The 21,932-nt window shown below is 44.0% G+C and overlaps 1 protein-coding gene and 1 long non-coding RNA gene across 2 annotated transcripts in view; one reads left to right on the top strand and one right to left on the bottom strand.

Annotated features, from left to right (window-relative positions):
• The window catches only part of LOC147737752 (uncharacterized), a 149,381-nt gene extending 142,015 nt beyond the window's left edge, over positions 1 to 7,366 (bottom strand). The window contains exon 1 of the mRNA XM_086943567.1: positions 7,216 to 7,366. The gene's annotated coding sequence lies outside the window, so the exon portion shown is untranslated. The remainder of the gene's footprint in view (positions 1 to 7,215) is intronic.
• Positions 7,367 to 8,024: 658 nt separating this feature from the next.
• LOC147737753 (uncharacterized) overlaps positions 8,025 to 21,932 on the top strand; it is an 88,518-nt gene continuing 74,610 nt past the window's right edge. Inside the window, exon 1 of the long non-coding RNA XR_015300939.1 lies at positions 8,025 to 8,176. This is a non-coding gene — a long non-coding RNA (uncharacterized LOC147737753). The remainder of the gene's footprint in view (positions 8,177 to 21,932) is intronic.

Here is a 21,932-nt window from a genome sequence, read left to right on the forward strand (position 1 = left end):
GAGACACCTTCCAAAGCCTCAGGTCACCTCACCTTTAATCAGAGGGAGGGAGACACCTTCCAAAGCCTCAGGTCACCTCACCTTCAATCAGAGGGAGGGGGACACCTTCCAAAGCCTCAGGTCACCTCACCTTCAATCAGAGGGAGGGGAGACACCTTCCAAAGCCTCAGGTCACCTCACCTTCAATCAGAGGGAGGGGAGACACCTTCCAAAGCCTCAGGTCACCTCACCTTCAATCAGAGGGAGGGAGACACCTTCCAAAGCCACATGTCCCCTCACCTTCAATCAGAGGGAGGGAGACACCTTCCAAAGCCTCAGGTCACCTCACCTTCAATCAGAGGGAGGGGAGACACCTTCCAAAGCCTCAGGTCACCTCACCTTCAATCAGAGGGAGGGGAGACACCTTCCAAAGCCTCTGGTCACCTCACCTTCAATCAGAGGGAGGGAGACACCTTCCAAAGCCTCAGGTCACCTCACCTTCAATCAGAGGGAGGGAGACACCTTCCAAAGCCTCAGGTCACCTCACCTTCAATAAGAGGGAGGGAGACACCTTCCAAAGCCACATGTCACCTCACCTTCAATCCGAGGGAGGGGAGACACCTTCCGTGTTGTCATTTCTAAATGGTGCCTGTAGCCTGGTTAAGATATTTGAAACCCAGATCATTCACAATGGGGTTAGTTTATGTAGCCATTCCGTCTCTGATATATGCTTCACCAAAAACCACCTGCATAAGCGGAGTCAGAAGCAGGTCTATTACAAATAGCAATCCCAAATACAGCCATTGCCAGTATTCAAAGGTGCCGAAGCTTTTGAATAGAGTTACCTGAAGCAACGGCACCACTGATTGAGTGTGGTTAGGGACGCTGTGTTTCAACCCTTTTCACACGTCCTTTGTGTTAGATTGTAGATCATGTCGTTTTGTCCTCACGCATCTTTTTGAGGGTAGAACTAACTCTCGGTTTGGAAAACAACATAATGGGGGTCACCTGGATCTGGCCTCCAGTGTTCGCGCGTTTCACTGGGCCTCGAAACAGACAACATCCGGGTTAACAGAATTGTCACTTCCGGATTGCCTGGGCTACACGCTCCCTGGAAAAAAGGCACAATGTAGCGCCATCTTGAAGTGTCATCTCGCGGCCATTATTTGACCGTGGAGTTAATGACATCAAATAACATTTGTAGAACAAAGAATGGGACCGGGGACCATGAGGATGGAATGCTTCTCATTTAGCCATAAAGATTATTACCTCATGAAACCTAAGTATTTGATAGTATTGTGATCAGACAAGCATATAGTATTTGTCAAATGCTTTAAAAACTCCAAAAAGATAATGCTGCTATATATTTTATGTAGGTGTCACCCAAGATAATTGATGGCGATTGACAACAGCCCCAATAGGGCCATGGGCACACATCATTACTAGAAGCCCAATATTTAGAAAAGTTATAAAGATCACTAGTATGCTACCTATGCAGGCGCCATCTTAAACCATCCTAAAACAAAGATGTTGTCAACCAAACGGGAGTAGTAAAGTATTACATATCGGTAGCTCCCATACTTAACCAGCTAGTCTCAGATAATAAGGAAATGGTTAATTTATTTAGTTGGTATATTTGATCTGATAAAAGGAGAGGTTCATAAAGTAGAATGGGAAAGAAGCTGAAAATACAGAACACTTTATAAACAAGCATTTGCAATACAAATTGGTCTCGCATTTGTAAGAGAGGTATTGGCTTTGTAAATGAGAATGTCTTTTAGTCATGTGCTTTGAATTGGAGAGGATGTATGTGGAGTGCATTTATGTGCCTTGGAATTGTTAGTTGTGAAATGGTGTGTGGTGGAATTGTGTGGAGTGGATTTGTGGAGTGGAATTATGTGGCAAGGTGGTACTAAGGAAGGACTAACAAGCCTAATAACGAATCAGATGCCACCAGTTTGTGAAGATTACGTTCAGTGTATTTTATTGTGACGAAAATCCAAGAACAGAAGTGAAATATTAATATCTTTTTGTGACATTTGTAATAAAGCTTGAAACATTGAGAGAACATATTTGAACCAGTTGTAGTTGAATGGTTGTACTGACTAATGCTGTGGTAGCGACGAGTGATGCTGTGGCGTTCAGTGATGCTGTAGTAGCGCATAGTGATGTTGTGGTGCCCCTTGTAAGGTATTGTACATTTTCCCTTTCTACCATTGTCACCGCTCGTGGTAACTCACGAGCTATGTAACATCCTCATCCTGTGTTCCATGATATGCATCCTCGAGAGAGAGTGTTCTTTCAAACATGTTTATGTTTGAGGTGTGCATCTCTCGAGGATGCAATGTCCGTTATTATACTGTTTCACCTAAACTGTATGTCTACTGGTCAGAATTATATTGTACTTGCTAATGGCCAGTGGCACTCCCGTGTGATGCTGGATTTGTTGGAATAAACCTCCTACTTGGATTACAACCTGAGCTTGAGATATCTCATTTCATCATCAAAGTCACTACTTCACATTTGGCGACAGGATTTGGGATTTTCCGACATTTTCAGCATTTTCACTATCTTCTCAGTCCGTCAGTTAACCCGACTAACCATAATTCCGAGAATACTTTTGTCCTGCTGTGCCTAATTTTAAAGAAACAAGCGTTTCTCACCTCGTTTTGAAATTTTTTTTCCAAGGAGTTTTCTTCGTTGTGTTATGCCTTTTTCTTCATAATCTTTGATTCCTACGAACCCCTTCAAATACCGCGATAATAGCCTCCGGTGAGCTCATCGCGTACATCGCGCAACAGAAGGATTTCCTGCCAGGAAGTGAAAGTCACTTTCTTCGTCTGCGTACACCGCGCAACGGAAGGATTTCCTGTCAGGAAGTGAATGTCACTTTCTTCTTCTCAACGTAAGCGGTCAGGAAGTGAATGTCACTTTCTTCTTCTCAACGTAAGCGTTGGATTTCTGAGCCTTATTTCTGAAATAAACACCGCTGTGTTTCCCTTTTCCTTTCACGCAACTGCCGATCTCTTAAAGGGAAACTACAAGTAAATGGTATGTGCATTTTATTTTGACTATTCGAAGTGGTATGTACATTTTATTTTGACTATTCGAAGTAACTTTTTCAATATAACTATAATTCAGTGGCTCATTAGGCATTTCACTACCCTTTTTAAACTGACATTTTATATTTTTAAATCTTCAAGAATTCAAGTACTTTTTACATATTTGGTGATTTATTTTAAAACAGTTAACATTTTAAAGACTTTGGAGTTTAAGAAGACTGCTTTTACTGAAATTCAAGAAACAGCATTTTAAAGACAAAAATGTCTTCCGGGGCATTTTAAAGGCAGTCAGCAGTTAAAAAAAAAAACAAAAAAAAAACGTTTAACATTTTAAAGACTCAGCATTTTAAAGACATTCAGCAGTTTAAAGACATTTAACATTTTAAAGACTACATCTTCAGCATTTTTCAGCAGTTTAAAGACATTTAACATTTTAAAGACTACATCTTCAGCATTTTTAAAGACATTTTACATTTGATTTAAAGTCTACAAAGCTTAGTTAAAAGCTATAAGAAAGGAAGAGTACAAGAGTTGCATTTTTACAAATTATATTATTTACAGTACAATTTATTTATTTAAAAAAAAAGAAATGGCTAATAAAAAACAGGTAATTATTCTGAACAAATTCTTGCCTGTTAATGGAAAATCTGTGGAACCGTGGAAGACTTGGTTTAGAAGCTTCGAGAATTATTTAGTGGCAATTGATGCAGAGGAATATGCTCCAAAAAGGAAGCTTGCTATTCTTTATAGTCACTTGGAGAGAGCTGGTAGAGAAGTTTTCGATAACTTACCTCTTTCAATTCCACCTTCAGGAAGAGGTGAAGGCTGGAATGTTTACAGAGATGCAATTCTAAGACTTAATAGGAAATTTTTGGAACTTCCGAATGTCATTCTGGAGCGTTATAATTTTAGAAAAAGAAAGCAAAACCTGGAGGAAAGCGTAGAAGATTTCATTTCAATTTTGAGGAACATGTCTGCTGATTGCAACTTCGGAGCTGATTTAGACATTTACATCAGGGATCAATTTGTTTATGGTTGTTGCCATAAAAAAATTCAAGAAAGGATTTTAAGTTGCAGAGATCCAACATTGGCTGAAGTGATTGATATGGCCAAAAGTATCGAAAGGAGCATTGTTTCATCAAAAAGTATTATGGTTGAAAATGTTTCTCCTGTTAACTTTGTACAGAATGATGTTTCTGTTAATGCAGTGTCATTCAAGAATAGTTTTAGTAAACCTCAGCAGAGAGGTAATAACACATTTTGTTTTAGGTGTGGATCAAGAACACATCTCAGTAACAGTCCCATGTGTAATGCTCTAGGGAAGAAGTGTACGAACTGTCAGAAGTTTGGTCATTTTGATAATGTGTGCAGGGCCAGGCCTACCGTACATGTTAGATCTGTGTCAACACTTGAGAATTTTGATCAACATGATCAACATGATATTCTTTCAGGGTTTGATGTCGTTCCCTTAGAATCTGATATGCAACATGTTAATATTCACACCTTAGATTTACCTTCAGTTTCAAATGAGTCTCTACAGGGAGGTATTGTTCAACTATAGAAACTTTAACTCCTTTAGGGGTTTTTGAGAAACCTAGGGTTTTGGTTGGAGCACACACTTTGTCTTATTGGGTTTCCACAAAATTTATACAAAGGTTTTGCAATAACTTTTATTATAAGTAATATGTTGATGTTGTTACTTTTTTTTCTGTACCCAACCTACCTTTACCCTGGTATGGCCTAGTGGTTTTTGTTGTTTCAGTTCCATTTCTGTCATATCCTCACTCCTTATTTGCAGCGCAGATTCCATTTCTTTACTTACCTTTTATTGAGAAGAAGGGGTGGGGGTGTCAAAGGGTTTTTGTGAAGACATTCACGTTCTGCATGTTCTTTGCAATGTTTCCTGTTGAACTTAAGGGCTCATGGTAATGTTCTTTTCAATGTTTCCTGTTGAACTTAAGGGCTCATTGCAATGGTCTTTTTCCCTTAAGGTTTTGAGATAGGATAACCTCACTCATTTCAATTTTGTTATTATAGGAAGGGAGATGATGTAAGGTATAGTTTTTCTTCTGTTACTTCTTTCATCACGTTCTTACTACACCAATTCCCTCACAAACATCTTCCATGTTAAGTGAAAGGTATGAATTAGTAAGATCAAATCGCAATTGTTCTTTTCCTTCTAGGTTCAAGGATTTTCATATGTCTTAGTTCACTTTGTTCTTTTATTTTATTCTCCTTTATAAAAAGGGAGATGATGTAAGGTATTGTACATTTTCCCTTTCTACCATTGTCACCGCTCGTGGTAACTCACGAGCTATGTAACATCCTCATCCTGTGTTCCATGATATGCATCCTCGAGAGAGAGTGTTCTTTCAAACATGTTTATGTTTGAGGTGTGCATCTCTCGAGGATGCAATGTCCGTTATTATACTGTTTCACCTAAACTGTATGTCTACTGGTCAGAATTATATTGTACTTGCTAATGGCCAGTGGCACTCCCGTGTGATGCTGGATTTGTTGGAATAAACCTCCTACTTGGATTACAACCTGAGCTTGAGATATCTCATTTCATCATCAAAGTCACTACTTCACACCCCTGAGCGATGCTGTGGTGGTGCTGAGTGATGCTGTGGTGATGCGATAGAGTGTAATTATGTGGCGTGTAACTGCAGCACTTAAGTGGTACTTGGAGTGTATGTTGCTTTGACTGCAGTGTAATTATGTGGCACTGAGTGGTATTTGGAGTGTATGCTGCGTTCAGCGCAGTGTAAATATGTAGCATATACTTATGTGGCACTGAATGGTATTTGGAGTGTATGTTGCATTGAGTGCAGTGTAATTATGTGGCGTGTAATTATGTGTCACTCAGTGGTATTTGGAGTGTATGTTGCGTTGAGCGCAATGCAATTATGTAGGAGTCATAAATGGCTGTTCTACATCTAAGGGGGGCACAAAGTGAAGGCAAAATATTGGCACCCTAAAATGAAACCAACATTTACCCCAAGGGCAGCTCCCCACAGATACAGAAACTTATTCCCAGGTGCTTTGTGAGTTTGCAACTGCCTGCCCCACCTACAGAGCAAATTGACCTAAATAAAACAGGCAGTCTCACCCCAAGGAGGATGGAAGCGAAAGAAAAATGCTTTTGCAGTGTGGCAGCTAAAGTGAAAGAGGTCGCTCTTTATATTAAAAAAATAAATAAGCGCAGCCGCTAAAGTGAAAGCGGACCGCGCTTTAAATGAAATACATAAGCGCGACCCCTAAAGTGAAAGCGGACATCACCAAAAATTAAACAAGCGCGGCCACCTTTGTTAAAGTGGACCACGCTAGAAATTAAAAAATACATAACTAATAATATAAAAGGTGGATTTCTTTCGGAATACATCACGTGTATTACATGGAATTGAATTGCAGAGCTGGCGCGTCTCAGAAAGATTTATACCTCATAGCAATAGTCACTGTGCATTTTTAAAAACTAGCAGAAATTGGCATTTTAGATAACCAGTCGTGCTGTCAAACCAGACGTAAAAAGAAGATCAGAGGAGCGGATGGGATGCTCAAATGAGGAGCACAAGAGCCAGACAAGCAGGTAGGGATAAATGGGAGTCTGGGTGCTGAGCCAGGCCACGAACACAGGACCAAACTAAATAAGCATGACAAGGGAGGAGAACTGTGCTTAAAGGAGACTGGGCTGTGTTCCACGAATGAGAGCTGACCAAAGGGAATAGTACCAGACCAACAGGATTACCAGAGGGGCAAAAGGAATGGGATCAGGTGCAAGAGCCAAGTAGGTGGACAACCTCAACGGAGCACGGGTGCACTGCAGGACCAAAGATGCAACATGGCACCTCTGCTCTGAGTGCAGGAAGAGGCCAGCGGCCAATGCAGCAGGCATGGGAGGAGGCCAGAGAGGGGAGTGATGCCCAGGAAGCATGGAAGAAGGTCTAACAGAGACAGCTCATGTGGGTCAAACTGGCAATTCTTCACTGAACAATTTACCAAAATGAATGAACGGGGTAGTAAATACTGATATTTATTAATATTAGACAACAAAAATGTACCCCATTTTCTGTTCCATTGCCTCTCTTTTGTTCTTCATAAATAACAACAAAATATTTTTTTTAAAAACATAAAATCCAATTAAAATATTTTTCAAACCTCACACACACCTCACCTCTGCTTGAGCACCGGTCAGTGAGGGCTGCAGGGCCTGGGGGTAAGGGGGGGCACCGGGGGCCGGCTGAGTCCGGTCGCCTGTGAGGAGTGGGGTCCGGTGTGTTATTCCCCCCAGGAGTGATGCGCGCGCTCACGATGCTGCACGAGCCACCATCGCGCGCGCGAACAAAACACTACGTCTCACGACTGCGCACGCGCAGGACCGCGCGTCACAACTGCGCATGTGCGGAGTGAAGACACTACTTCCTACGGCAGAGCAATCACAAAGTGTGGGACCTCGCACGGAGAGCAGCCTGTGAACTGCCCTTGACCGAAAACGCTCAGCCTCACTGCGCCTGCGCAGAGGAGAGACACTTCCCCCCACTACAGAGGAGCCGAACCGAGGAGCTCTGCGCTGAAATGCATCTCAGCGCGTGCTGTGGCGCCCCATGCTCCGTGTGTCTTATTCATTGTCACTGGAATTGTTGTGCTTCTTTGTGTCCCTGCAAGGACACCGTCACACCAGTACTGGCTCTGAGCTGTCAGCTGACGAGCCACAGGACTCGCCCTTTACTGAGCTCCGTGCTGCCGGAGCCTGTGTTGGTGTACAACATAAATCTTTCTTCCAACGACTTCTTGAGTTAAATTTTCTGGACGTATGTTCGTCCTCCGCGCATGCGCAGTTGTAAATTCATGGCTTTCCGCTCGGTGGCGGGCGGCTGTGTCTGTCCTCCGCGCATGCGCAGTTATTCATCCATGGCCCTTTTTAACAAGCTTTAGGGTGTGGCTGTCCTGCGCGCAAGCGCAGTTGTTCATCCTTAGGCCCTCTTTAGTTCAGTCCTGGTGTTATACAAAGGCCTTGGAAAGCTCAGCATGGCCAGCGAGGGTGCCAGACCCACAGCAGGGACCACAGCACCCATATTAAACCCCAGGTGAGGCCAAACCACAGCAGGGACCACAGCATCCATATTAAACCCCAGGTGAGGTCATGAGATAGAAAGATTGAACACCTAATTATTGTATAGCTAAACATAAACAACAAGCACTGGCATAGCCAGTAGGTCACGCCTTTGGGACCTTATACGTGTCTAGTTATGCAGCACAATATCCTTGGTGCAATAGCATCAACTGTTGCGTGGCTAAACACGTATAAGGTCCCAAAGGCAAGACCTATTGGCTATGCCAATGCTTGTTTTCATTTGTTCCTGTTTGAGCCTTTTAGAGATGCATGCTTCTGTTTCATCCTCCTGTCTAACTACACCCGCCTTTTGTTGATCTATGTCACAGGTACTCCCAAACATTTTCGCAAAGTTTGGTCTATGGTGTGACCTAGGGCAGCACTGATGCCAGCGGGGTTTAAAGTCGGGGTAGGGAAGGTGTTCCTAAAGTTAAAGGCCTAGTTACTTCCTTTTCCTAACTGCAATTAACCTTTAAATAAGTGTTTGCTGTATATGTACGTTTCTTTTTCATGTTACGGCAGCCCAGTGCTGCTGCTTCCCATGGGTCCGCATGTAAAGACCTGGAGGGCCTTATGCGGCCCCCGGGCCGTACTTTGAGTATCACTGATCTAGATCCTCCCTGGCAACTGCCCCAGCTACATGTGTATTTCCATGTTCTTCAAAAAGGGGTCAGGGTTGAGCCGGGGCCGCTGTATCTCCTTTGCTCTCGGTGGTCCCATGGGAGTTTTAGCTGCTCATTTTGCTAATCCTTCCCTAACTTTCCAGAAGTGTCAGAGCAGACAGGCTCGCTGAGTTATTCTTGGTTACTGAGTGAGCCTGTTACATTTTTACAACATTTATTCTGCAAGTCTGTTTATTCCTAATGTATGGTGACAAGAGGCTCAGATTAGAATCTTCCTGTTTCTCTTGCTAAGCCATAGCGCGTTCACCGGGGGGATTGGGAGAGGTAGAGCTGGGGCTGCCCTTCAAGATGCTCACACCCTGCTCAGCTCAAGAACCTGCCATGGCTTAACAAGATAAACAGGAAGAATCTGAGAAACTGACACATGTCGGACACATGGTACCAGAGAGTACTAACTGAGAACTTGCTTGTTTGCACAGTCTTTTCAAGCCAGAGTATTTTGATTGATTGAATGTATCACTTTTAAAATTACTCTGAACGCTTCTAAGACAATCGCATTTTAAATTGAAAGCTTTTTGAAACAAATGTTTTTTTAAAACTGAAATTAAATTGAAGGCTTAGTTACTGTGGGGAAGCATGACTTACGTCGAACAGTAGAACAGGAGCTTGGCGGGGCAGGACCAGTGAGCATAGTTGAGGAGTCGCCCTCGTGGGGAGCAAGGGACAGGTCAGCACTCTAGTAGCTAAGCAAAAGTCTACTTATGGTGCCCGCAGCACGGACGCGTAGCGGCACGCTGCTGGCGCGCCTAAGGCTAGCCCGCTTGCGTCTGGACACAGTCAAGGGCAAGGAACCATGCCGGATTCGTCCCAGAAAACTGTAAGCTCATCACATATGATAGAGCATTATTGCTCTCATTGAGATACTCGGGTAGAGCCCATTGTGAGATGACTCTAGCGCCAACAAGAAGATGTCATGCCCTCTTGGCCGGACTGAGTTTAACTCAGGCAAGATTGAAGGGCCACTACAACTAGATAGGCCCACAAGGAATGAGCAATGGGAAATGGGACTTATTAACAGTAGATCCTTGCCAGCACACACCACAGAAATCATAATGCTAATAGAAAATGAAGAACTTGACATTCTCTTCGTTACTGAAACGTGGTTGAAAGACTGGTCCGCCCCTGACATAATCCAAGGACTAACCCCAGATTTCCCTATACAAAGACAAGATAGGATTATAAAAACGGGAGGCGGGGTAGCAATCATTTAGAAAAACGACTATGAATGCATGATATCGTCCGTTGCCACCACCAACAGTGAAACTGTACAATTCAGCCTAAAACATCGGCTAATAACTCGTTTTCAGGCACACTGCTATATAGACCCCAAGGACCCCCCACTCCATTCCTTGAGGAATTTCCCAGCTTAATAGCAGACATGATGGCCAGCAAGAGCTCCATTATATTATTGGGGACTTTAACTTCCATCTGGATGAACCTGATAATATCACAGCAGTTAGATTAATTCATGACATGGAGGTCATGCAACTGAAACAACCGATAAACACAAGCACCCATGTAAAGGGTACCATACTGGATGCCATTTTTAGGTCTTGTATACGCAGTGCGCATGCGCTGCATAGGGGGACCTTTAGCCGCTGCTCTGCTCTTTTTGGAAACACATACTCGTGCTTGTGGCGGCATCCGCCTTGCGGGAGCAAACTGGGGCGCGCCACAAGCACATTCTAACGTGCCGCAAGTGCCACAAGCACATTCTAACGTGCCGCAAGTGCACGCATGCACTACTTGCATCTTGAAATGGTCCTTGCTTTAACAAATCTCATCAAATATCGCTCCTACCACTGATGCACGCACATCTACAGGGAGAATATTTGAATGTGCTTTACTTAAACAAAATCTGTTCATTCAACGATGGCTCCGTGGATGCGCAAGCATCAGCCAGAGCTCGCTTTGAGTGCACTTTTGAATAGTTAACAAAATGCCACTTAAGGACAGCCACCGCAGATACGCATGCATACATGAATATCTAGGACAACAACAAGCACCTGTAAAGAAAATAGTTTTTGGAAGCTTGTTTTATACTCAGACTTTTGAAGATGACTGTCGGGAGTTCAGGTATTGTTGCAAGATTTGCTCCTGCTTCCGAGTAAACAACCAGAGAGGTCTCGTCCGTGGCAGAGATGCATTTTCAGAGTCTCAGAGTCCTCCAATTCAATCTCTTTATTAGTTTAAAATGAGCAACAAACAGTTAGTGTAGACTCGTACTAGGGTTCGCCTACAACACAAGTCAGAATAGAATAATATCCTATCTCCTCAGAATTACAAACTTGCATAGATGGTGCCTTCAGCATGCCAATGCACAACATTGATGCCATTTTTACACCCACTATTAGAGGGCATGATTCACTGTATATTTCCTCTGCCGCTCTGATCCTTGACACAAAAACATGTTTTGATAGAAAGGAAACACCAGAGCAACACTACAGAAACAGTAGGAAACGATCTTTCACAGGCAACGTTTAATTGATTAAATGTATTAACCCTATTTTAAAATACGGTGTATAGCACTGTACCAAAGGAAACACCAGTGCAACACTAAACAAACATTGGCATAGCCAATATGTCTTGCTTTTGGAACCTTATAAGTATTTAGTTATGCAGCACAATATCCTTGGTGCAACAGCATCAACTTGTGCATCGCTAAACACTTATAAGGTCCCAAAGGTGAGACCTATTGCTTACGCCAATGCTTGTTTCAAATGTCCCTAAGCTAAAAGTCGGGACCCCTATACCAATGCCATGGTCGGATCATTATTTCATCCCGTTTACACTGGAACATCCACAGGCTCGATGCATCAGTCACAAAGTAACCGGGATTAAGAATAAATGGCCAAAATCCCTACCTGACAACGTAAGGATTGAATTAGAGGACCAAGCCTGACAGATGACGTAGAAGAGGCAAACACGATTTGGGCTGACTGGCTCAACAAAGTTGCAGCCCAACACCCACAGAAAACCAGACAAAGTAAGCTTGAAGTTAGGATTAAAGCCCCATGGTTCAATAAGCAATTAATTCTGACAAAAAAATCATGTAAAAGAATGGAAAGGTTGTGGAGAAAAAACGATGATCCTGCCAACAAAAGTCAATATAAGGCAGCTATTAGACAATATCCAAGGGACATGATCTAAGCACAGACCAAATTCTTAGAACAAAAAATTAATACGGCACACAACACACAAATGGGTTTCCGGCACACAAACACACAAATGGGTATCCGTCCCTCACATAGCACAGAGTCAGCTCTGTTGGTGGTAACTGAGGAACTAAAAAAGTGTTAAACCAGGGGTGCTCAGCGGCCATCCTGCTCCTGGATCTGAGCGCCACATCTGATACAGTTGACCATTGCACATTGATCGGCTAAAGGAAGAAGGTATCACAGGCACAGCAATATAGTGGCTCACTTAATTTCTGAAAGACAGAGTTGCTGGAAGGGAACTATCTATCCGATACCCTCCAACTACTGTGTGAAGTCCCACAGGACACTGCACTAAGCACCACACTTTTTAATATTTACATGCAACCTCTTACAGGGATAGTACAAGAATTTGGTCTATCCATAGTGTTGTACGCGGATGATACACAACTTGTATTATCAGTGACGAACGACCCCCACTCCCTATACAACAACCTAGGGCCTTGTATGACACGAATAGCTGAATGGATGTGTAAATAGATCCTTAAATTGAATGGGGATAAAACTGAACTTATGTTCCTGGGAAACAAAACAGTCCCCAGGAATCTTATAAGCTGGCCTACTCAGTCGAAAGGGTACAGAACGGGAATATCGTTGCAAAAATATCGACTTACCTAAATATCGCTGCAAAAATATCTACAGGAAGAAATATCGATGACAAAAACATAGTCTGACCAGAATATCGACAGACAGGTAAGTAATATCGATAACATTAATATAGTTGTAATAAATATCGTTTACAAAAACATAGTTTACAAAAATATCGTTTTTTAAATAATTATAAGTAATGTAGTGTTTTTATTGATTATTTGTAGTCAAAGTAGTATTTTTTGTAGTATTTTATTAGTTAATAATGTATTTTATGTTGAATTTAGTATTAATAGTTCCGTAGCGGGTTGTGGGTTTATAGGGGAGTAGGGTGGGAAGTAATTTAAATATAATAAAATATTAGATTAATGAATGTTTTAAATGAATATAAATAGTGTAATAAATAATAGTTAATTAATTTCAATTAGTTAATTGATTAATAATTATGTAATTAATTATGTTAATTTTTTTATTAATTTTAGGTGTGTGTACTGGAATTTTTTAGTGAAAATGTAGTAAATTAATTACATTTTAATTAATTAATTATTTAATTAATGATTAAATAAATAAAAATAAATATTTGTTATTTTATAAATGACTAAATACATTTAGTAATTTATACCCCTACGCTATCCAACGCTTTCCCTACTGTTGCACCCCCTGGAGTGGGAATAGTAATTTTTACCCCTACGCTATCCAACGCTTTCCCTACTGTTGCACCCTCTGGAGTGGGAATAGTAATTTTTACCCCTACGCTATCCAACGCTTTCCCTACTGTTGCACCCCCTGCTGTGGGAATAGTAATTTTTACCCCTACGCTATCCAACGCTTTCCCTGCTGTTGCACCCCCTGGAGTGGGAATAGTAATTTTTACCCCTACGCTATCCAACGCTTTCCCTACTGTTGCACCCTCTGGAGTGGGAATAGTAATTTTTACCCCTACGCTATCCAACGCTTTCCCTACTGTTGCACCCTCTGGAGTGGGAATAGTAATTTTTACCCATACGCTATCCAACGCTTTCCCTACTGTTGCACCCTCTGGAGTGGGAATAGTAATTTTTACTCCTACGCTATCCAACGCTTTCCCTACTGTTGCACCCTCTGGAGTGGGAATAGTAATTTTTACCCCTACGCTATCCAACGCTTTCCCTACTGTTGCACCCTCTGGAGTGGGAATAGTAATTTTTTAACCCTACGCTATCCAACGCTTTCCCTACTGTTGCACCCTCTGGAGTGGGAATAGTAATTTTTGCTCCTACGCTATCCAACGCTTTCCCTACTGTTGCACCCCCTGGAGTGGGAATAGTAATTTTTATTCCTATGCTATCCAACGCTTTCCCTACTGTTGCACCCTCTGGAGTGGGAATAGTAATTTTTACCCCTATGCTATCCAGCGCTTTCCCTACTGTTGCACCCTCTGGAGTGGGAATAGTAATTTTTACTCCTACGCTATCCAACGCTTTCCCTACTGTTGCACCCCCTGGAGTGGGAATAGTAATTTTTACCCCTACGCTATCCAACGCTTTCCCTACTGTTGCACCCTCTGGAGTGGGAATAGTAATTTTTACCCCCTACGCTATCCAACGCTTTCCCTACTGTTGCACCCTCTGGAGTGGGAATAGTACTTTTTTCCCCTACGCTATCAAATGTTTTAACTAATAATATATTGTATATTTTAATTATATGTATGTATTATTGTTGTTATATAAAGTAATGTGTTAAATATATGTATATGTACACATTTATTAAGTCTATAATGAAAAAGTGTAGTTAATTTGATTTAAATATTTAAAAAATAAAAGTAATGTAATATATTTTGTTAATAGTACTTACATTTATTTATTAGTTAATGTAATTTTAATTAATTTAAAAAGTCGATATTTTTTACATCTATATTAATTACAACGATATTTTTGAGTAGATATTTATGTACTTACCTGTTTAAGTATAGGATGTCGATATTTTTGTAAACAATATTTTTACAACTATTTTTATGTCAGCTATATTTTTGTAATCTATATTTTAACACCCTACCAGTTGAAAGAACCACCAACCCCCAAGACTGCCATCAAAAACCTGGGAATCTAGCTAGACAAAAATGTTAAGCATGGAGACCCAAGCAAAGAAACTTTCAGGCAAATGTTTTGGCTTACTCCATATGCTTTGTAAAATTCTACCCATGCAAACTGAACAATCTTGTAGAATTGTGATCCAAGCATTAATCGTGTCACAGCTGGCCTACGGGAACTCTCTGTATCTGGGCGCACCAAAATACGTCATTACCCGGTTGCAGGTAGTGCAGAATGCCACAGCAAGAACCCTGCTACAAATCCCTTAAACAGCAGTCGGCCAGGGCAGTCCTGAGGACACTTCACTGGCTTCCAGTCCAGGCGAAGATCAAGTTCAAGGCACTGTGTATCGCCAGCAGAGCCATGAATGACAGAGGACCGGCCTTAATCCAAAAAATTGGTTACACGCTATACACCGAGTAGGACCCTAAGCTCATCAGAGGATCTTCTTATGCAACAGGGCAGAATAAAAATAGAAAAATGGGGAGGAAGGTCCTTCAAGCACTTGGTTCCTAAAATGTGGAACACACTACCCAGGAAAATGCGCATGATAACCAAAAAATTTGCATTCAGGAAAAGGCTCAAAACATTGCACTTTCCCTAAAAACTCCCGATCTCAGGCAACTTGACTTAGTCACCATAGTTATGTTTCTCTTAGCGCTGGGAAGCCTAAGGGAAGCTATGCACCTTACAAATACATAAACATCTTCTTTGAGCCTCTTGTCACAATGCATTTATGAATAAACAGACTCACTGAAGAAATGTTGCAAAAATGTAACCGACTCACTCAGTAACCAAGAATGACTCAGCGAGCCTGTCTGCTCCGACACTTCTGGAAAGTTAGGGAAGGATTAGCAGAACAAGCTGCTTTTACTCAGAGCAGTGAATGAAAGTATGCGCATAAAAAGCAAGTTACATTGCTATATTGTTTAGACAAAGAAGGTTTAAAACAATATTGCACTTTGCCATGATCAGAATTTGAAGCATGATAATACAAAACAATGTCAAGTCAAGTCAAGTCATAAAATTTATATAGCGCACTACATACCCAGAGGGTTTCAAGGCGCTTAGGAAGGGGGGGATGATTATTTGTCAAATATCCACGTTTTAAGCTGCTTTCTGAACGCTAGGTGATTCTGGGTGAGGCGAAGGTAAGCGGGGAGTGAGTTCCAGGTTTTGGCAGCCAGGTAAGAGAAGGATCTGCCTCCCATGGTGGTCTTGTTGATGCGAGGTACAGTGGCGAAGGCTTGGCTGGAAGAGCGGAGTTGGCGGGAGGGGGTGTAGAAGGACAGTCGAGAGTTGAGGCAGTCTGGTCCGATGTCGTAGAGAGATTTGTGTGCGTGGGTGAGCAGTCGGAAAGTAATCCTCTTATTGACGGGTAGCCAGTGGAGATCTTTAAGGTGACCAGAGATGTGTTCGTTGCGTGGGATGTCTAATATGAGCCTGGCTGAGGCGTTTTGGATTCGTTGTAGTTTATTCTGGAGTTTAGCGGTGGTACCTGCGTAGAGGGTGTTTCCGTAGTCCAGTCGGCTCGTGACCAGAGCATGGGTGACTGTTTTCCTTGTTTCGGTGGGGATCCAGCGAAATGTTTTTCTGAGCATGCGAAGAATGTTAAAGCAGGAAGACGATACGGCGCTGACTTGTCTGCTCATTGAGAGTGAAGAATCCAGGATGACGCCAAGGTTCCGTGCGTGGTCTGTCGGGGTGGGTGCATTTCCGAGGGCTTCTGGCCACCAGGAGTTGTCCCATGCAGAGGGGGAATTACCTAAGATGAGGACCTCTGTTTTGTCTGAGTTCAGTTTCAGTCGGCTTTGTTTCATCCATTCGGCGACTTCTTTCATTCCTTCGTGAAGGTTAGTTTTGGCGGTGCTGGGGTCCTTGGTGAGAGATAGGATCAGTTGAGTGTCATCTGCGTAAGAGATGATGTTGAGGTTGTGTTGGCGGGCGATGGCCGCGAGGGGGCTCATGTATACGTTGAAGAGGGTGGGACTGAGTGAGGATCCTTGTGGTACGCCGCAGATGATTTCAGAGGCCTTGGACTTGAATGGTGGGAGGCGGACTCTCTGGGTTCTTCCGGTGAGGAACGAGGTGATCCATTCCAGTGCCTTTCCTTGGATTCCGATGTTTCTGAGGCGTTGTAAAAGGGTGCTGTGGCAGACAGTGTCGAAGGCTGCAGAAAGGTCGAGGAGGATGAGGGCGACTGTGTCTCCATTGTCCAGTAGTGTTCGAATGTCGTCTGTTGCTGCGATGAGGGCGGTCTCAGTGCTGTGTTTGGCTCGGAAGCCAGATTGTGAGGGGTCGAGTGATTTGTTGGCTTCGAGGAAGGCGGCGAGCTGGTTGTTGACAGCTTTCTCGATGACTTTGGCCGGGAATGGAAGAAGCGAGATGGGGCGGTAGTTTTTGAGTTCGGTGGGATCTGCTGTTGGTTTTTTCAGAAGGGCGGTGAGTTCAGCGTGTTTCCAATGTTCTGGGAAGGTAGCGGAGTTGAAGGAGCAGTTGATGACGTCTCGGAGGTGCGGAGCTATGACGGAGTCTGCTTTGTTGAAGATGTGGTGAGGGCAAGGGTCTGTGGGGGATCCAGAGTGGATGGAATTCATCAGGCGGATGGTGTCCTCAGTGGAGATAGGGTTCCAGGCGTTAAGGGTGTTAATGGGGGGAAGATGGACAGCTGATGGTAGGGTGGGTTGGTTTCCGGGTTGGTTGTCAAAGCTGTTGTGGATGTCAGCAATCTTGTTGTGGAAAAAAGAGGCTAGGGAATCGCAGAGGGTTTGAGAGGGGGTGATGTCGTTGGAGTTGGCCGAGGGGTTGGAAAATTCCTTGACGATGTTGAAAAGTTCCTTACTGTTGTGGGCGTTGTTGTCAAGTCGATCCTTGAATGCTGTTTTCTTGGCTTTATGGATCAGTTGGTGGTGAGTACGGATGGCGCTTTTGAAGGCGTCTTTGTTGCTGGTGGATGGGTCTTTTTTCCAGGCTTTTTCAAGGGAGCGGCACAGTTTCTTGGACTTCTTAAGATCATCGTTGAACCATGAGGCCTTTTTTTGCTGCCAGGTTTGCTTTGACGTTTCTTCAGTGGTGCTAAGGTGTCGGCGGTGTTGGATAGCCAAAGGGTGAGGTTGGAGGCGGCTTCGTTGGCGTTGGAAGAGAGGGCTGGGGAGGTTTGAAGGAGCGATGTGGAGATCTGCTCCGTGGTGATTTTGTTCCAGTTTCTCTGTAGGGTTGGTTGGAGGTGGTTGGTGGGTTTCGGCTTGTTGTAGGTGAAGTGAACGCAGCTGTGGTCAGTCCAGAGGAGATCCGTAGTGTGGCTGAAGGAGACCTGGTTGCTGGAGGTGAAGATGGGGTCGAGTGTGTGACCTGCGATGTGGGTGGGGGAAGTGACCAGTTGTTTAAGTCCGAGGTTGGCGAGGTTGTCTAAGAGGGTGGTGGTGTTGCGGTCGTTGATCTTTTCAAGGTGGAAGTTGAGGTCTCCCAGAAGGATGTAGTCTTTGGAGGGGAGCGCGTGTGGGGTGATGAAGTCCGTGATGTCTTCACTGAATTTTGCGCGGGGTCCTGGTGGTCTGTAGAGGAGGGTGCCTCTGAGTGTGGTCTTGGGGTCGATGTGGATCTGGAAGTGAAGGTGTTCGGAGTTCACGAGGTTGGCGTCAGAGCTGGTTGAGATGCGGATTGATTTCTTATGGACGATAGCGATTCCTCCTCCTGTATGGTCGGTGCGGTCCTTGCGTGTGATCTTATAGTCATCGGGGATGGCAATGGCGATGTCAGGGGCGGAGGAAGCGTTCATCCATGTTTCCGTTAGGAAGGCGACGTCAGGAGAGATGGTGTCTAGTAGGTTCCAAAGGTCAATGGCGTGCCTGTGGACCGAGCGGGTGTTGAGAAGGATACATTCTAGGTGGTTGGGGTTGGGAGTCTGTGTTGTGGTCGTAGCGGGGATGTTGGCGGTGCCGATGAAATTGCAGGAGATGCAGGAGAACGGTCCATGGGTGCGTCCCGGAGCGGCTTGGACGCAGTTGGGGGAGCGACCGGGGTTAAGGGCTAGGAGGGTGGCAGCATCGTAGGTAATGCGGTGGGGCTGGGCAGCGTGAGGGGCAGGGGGTCTGGCGCTGGGCGCGGTCCAGGCGCGGACGGGCGTAGACGGGCTTACCTTTGGCGCACCTTCGGCGCGGATGGGGCGCGGTCGCTGCGCGTGAACGCTGCACGCGGGAACTACTGTCATATATGGATAGTGGAAGGGGAGGGGCGAGGGCGGCTCAGCTGGGAGGCGTGGCGGGCTCAAGGGACGGAGCACAATAACAACAAGCACAAAATGGAGGGGAGGGCAGGGCGCCGGGGGCTCTTACAAACAATGCGCAGGAATGGTCAATGAACGAAAACGGAATGCAGACGCTTTAAATATGGCAAACTAGTTACAATGCAACTTAGAGATAAGCACGATATGAAAAACGTAACTGCATGCGCTTTTAAATCGCCAAACTCGGACACAGTGCAGCGAGAGTAATAAGCAGGTAATGAAAAGCTAAATACTGAATTCACACGCTCTTAATACACAGATCTTGGAGTCAGAGCAGCATAAGAATAACGATACCACTTTCAGAGGGAGCGCAGGCAGGGGAGCGAACACTCGAGGCAGGAAGCGAGGAGTGAATCACAGCGCCGTGAGGACAGAGGACGCGTTTTAATGTTAGTGGGAGGGCGGCTCAGCTGGGAGGCGTGGCGGGCTCAAGGGACGGAGCACAATAACAACAAGCACAAAATGGAGGGGAGGGCAGGGCGCCGGGGGCTCTTACAAACAATGCGCAGGAATGGTCAATGAATGAAAACGGAATGCAGACGCTTTAAATATGGCAAACTAGTTACAATGCAACTTAGAGATAAGCACGATATGAAAAACGTAACTGCATGCGCTTTTAAATCGCCAAACTCGGACACAGTGCAGCGAGAGTAATAAGCAGGTAATGAAAAGCTAAATACTGAATTCACACGCTCTTAATACACAGATCTTGGAGTCAGAGCAGCATAAGAATAACGATACCACTTTCAGAGGGAGCGCAGGCAGGGGAGCGAACACTCGAGGCAGGAAGCGAGGAGTGAATCACAGCGCCGTGAGGACAGAGGACGCGTTTTAATGTTAGTGGGAGGGCGGCTCAGCTGGGAGGCGTGGCGGGCTCAAGGGACGGAGCACAATAACAACAAGCACAAAATGGAGGGGAGGGCAGGGCGCCGGGGGCTCTTACAAACAATGCGCAGGAATGGTCAATGAATGAAAACGGAATGCAGACGCTTTAAATATGGCAAACTAGTTACAATGCAACTTAGAGATAAGCACGATATGAAAAACGTAACTGCATGCGCTTTTAAATCGCCAAACTCGGACACAGTGCAGCGAGAGTAATAAGCAGGTAATGAAAAGCTAAATACTGAATTCACACGCTCTTAATACACAGATCTTGGAGTCAGAGCAGCATAAGAATAACGATACCACTTTCAGAGGGAGCGCAGGCAGGGGAGCGAACACTCGAGGCAGGAAGCGAGGAGTGAATCACAGCGCCGTGAGGACAGAGGACGCGTTTTAATGTTAGTGGGAGGGCGGCTCAGCTGGGAGGCGTGGCGGGCTCAAGGGACGGAGCACAATAACAACAAGCACAAAATGGAGGGGAGGGCAGGGCGCCGGGGGCTCTTACAAACAATGCGCAGGAATGGTCAATGAATGAAAACGGAATGCAGACGCTTTAAATATGGCAAACTAGTTACAATGCAACTTAGAGATAAGCACGATATGAAAAACGTAACTGCATGCGCTTTTAAATCGCCAAACTCGGACACAGTGCAGCGAGAGTAATAAGCAGGTAATGAAAAGCTAAATACTGAATTCACACGCTCTTAATACACAGATCTTGGAGTCAGAGCAGCATAAGAATAACGATACCACTTTCAGAGGGAGCGCAGGCAGGGGAGCGAACACTCGAGGCAGGAAGCGAGGAGGAATATGCAGTTCGAGGTTACCATATGAATACTTGACACCCTTCATTTAATTAATTCTGGCGTGAGAGATCCTGATAGCCTGGGGGAAGGAGGGCGTCCATGTTTTTTGCAGGGGGGAGTTGGGGGAGGGCTCAAGTTTTGTTACACTACTGACCTGCACATAAACTTAATACACAAAACGTTGTGAGCCAGCTCTTGTCACTGTGCCTCTCAGAGTGCTCCTGAACTTGGAAATTAATTATCTGCTAGCTGCAGGAACATGAGTTATCCACAGAGCACTGTCAGGGAAAGACATAAGCAGCAGCCAACTTAAAGAAACACTTCTAATCCCATTCAAGAGTGAGAGGACTGAAAGTAACCAATCCAAAAGACTTTATTCGGATAGCAACGTATCCATAAAAGTAACACATGTACAGAATAAAAACCACTAGAAAACTATATAGATAGCAATGTCCAATCCATAATGTAGCAACATACAGTAAACCTAGGTAAAGTGCATATTATGAATAGTACTATACGGATGAATCAGTCGACATATGTTATCTATCTGATCCTATGTGACTGTTCAAAAATATATGTAGGAAGTACTGTGAGACAACTATGCATCCGTATTAACATTGGAGGGCTGTCTTAAAAAATGATCAATCCTATGCAATCTGTTCGCATGACTGCAGTTCAACCCTTCCCAGGTCTAATTTTAAGTTCCATGCAATTGAATGTGTGACAATTGATGGAAGAGGCGAGGACAGGGAACTTCGCTTACGACAGAACGAGGCCTGTTGGATCTGCAAATTGAGAGCAGTATCCATGGGCCTCAATACTGATCACGAACAACATTATCTGCTGTAATTGAATGGAATGACCAACTTATGCACTACCTGGAGTTTTCTCGTGTGGTCCTCAGGCATGAGGTCCATCTGACAATACATAACTGAATTAGAAGTACCCCTTCCTGCGCTTATAAACTGATTGGGTCATAACCCAATCATGTATATTCAGTTTTCTATGTGTAATAATATAATATTGTATATAGTTTTTTATAACACACGTTGTATTGAGTTCTAAAACAAAAACAAACAAAAAATGAAGAAAGAATGTATGCACATAGGTGGGCATGCCTATCATAGTGATGCCATAGTAATAAATATTGCCTCACAACAGATGTTCGTTTTGTTGGAGCGGATCTTTTTAATAATGATCTTTAGTGACAACCTGCAAATAATAAGTACATGTTATGTTTTAGAAAA

This window comes from Lissotriton vulgaris, chromosome 1_1, assembly GCF_964263255.1.
Source record: "Lissotriton vulgaris chromosome 1_1, aLisVul1.2, whole genome shotgun sequence".
Classification (NCBI taxonomy): Eukaryota; Metazoa; Chordata; class Amphibia; order Caudata; family Salamandridae; genus Lissotriton; species Lissotriton vulgaris.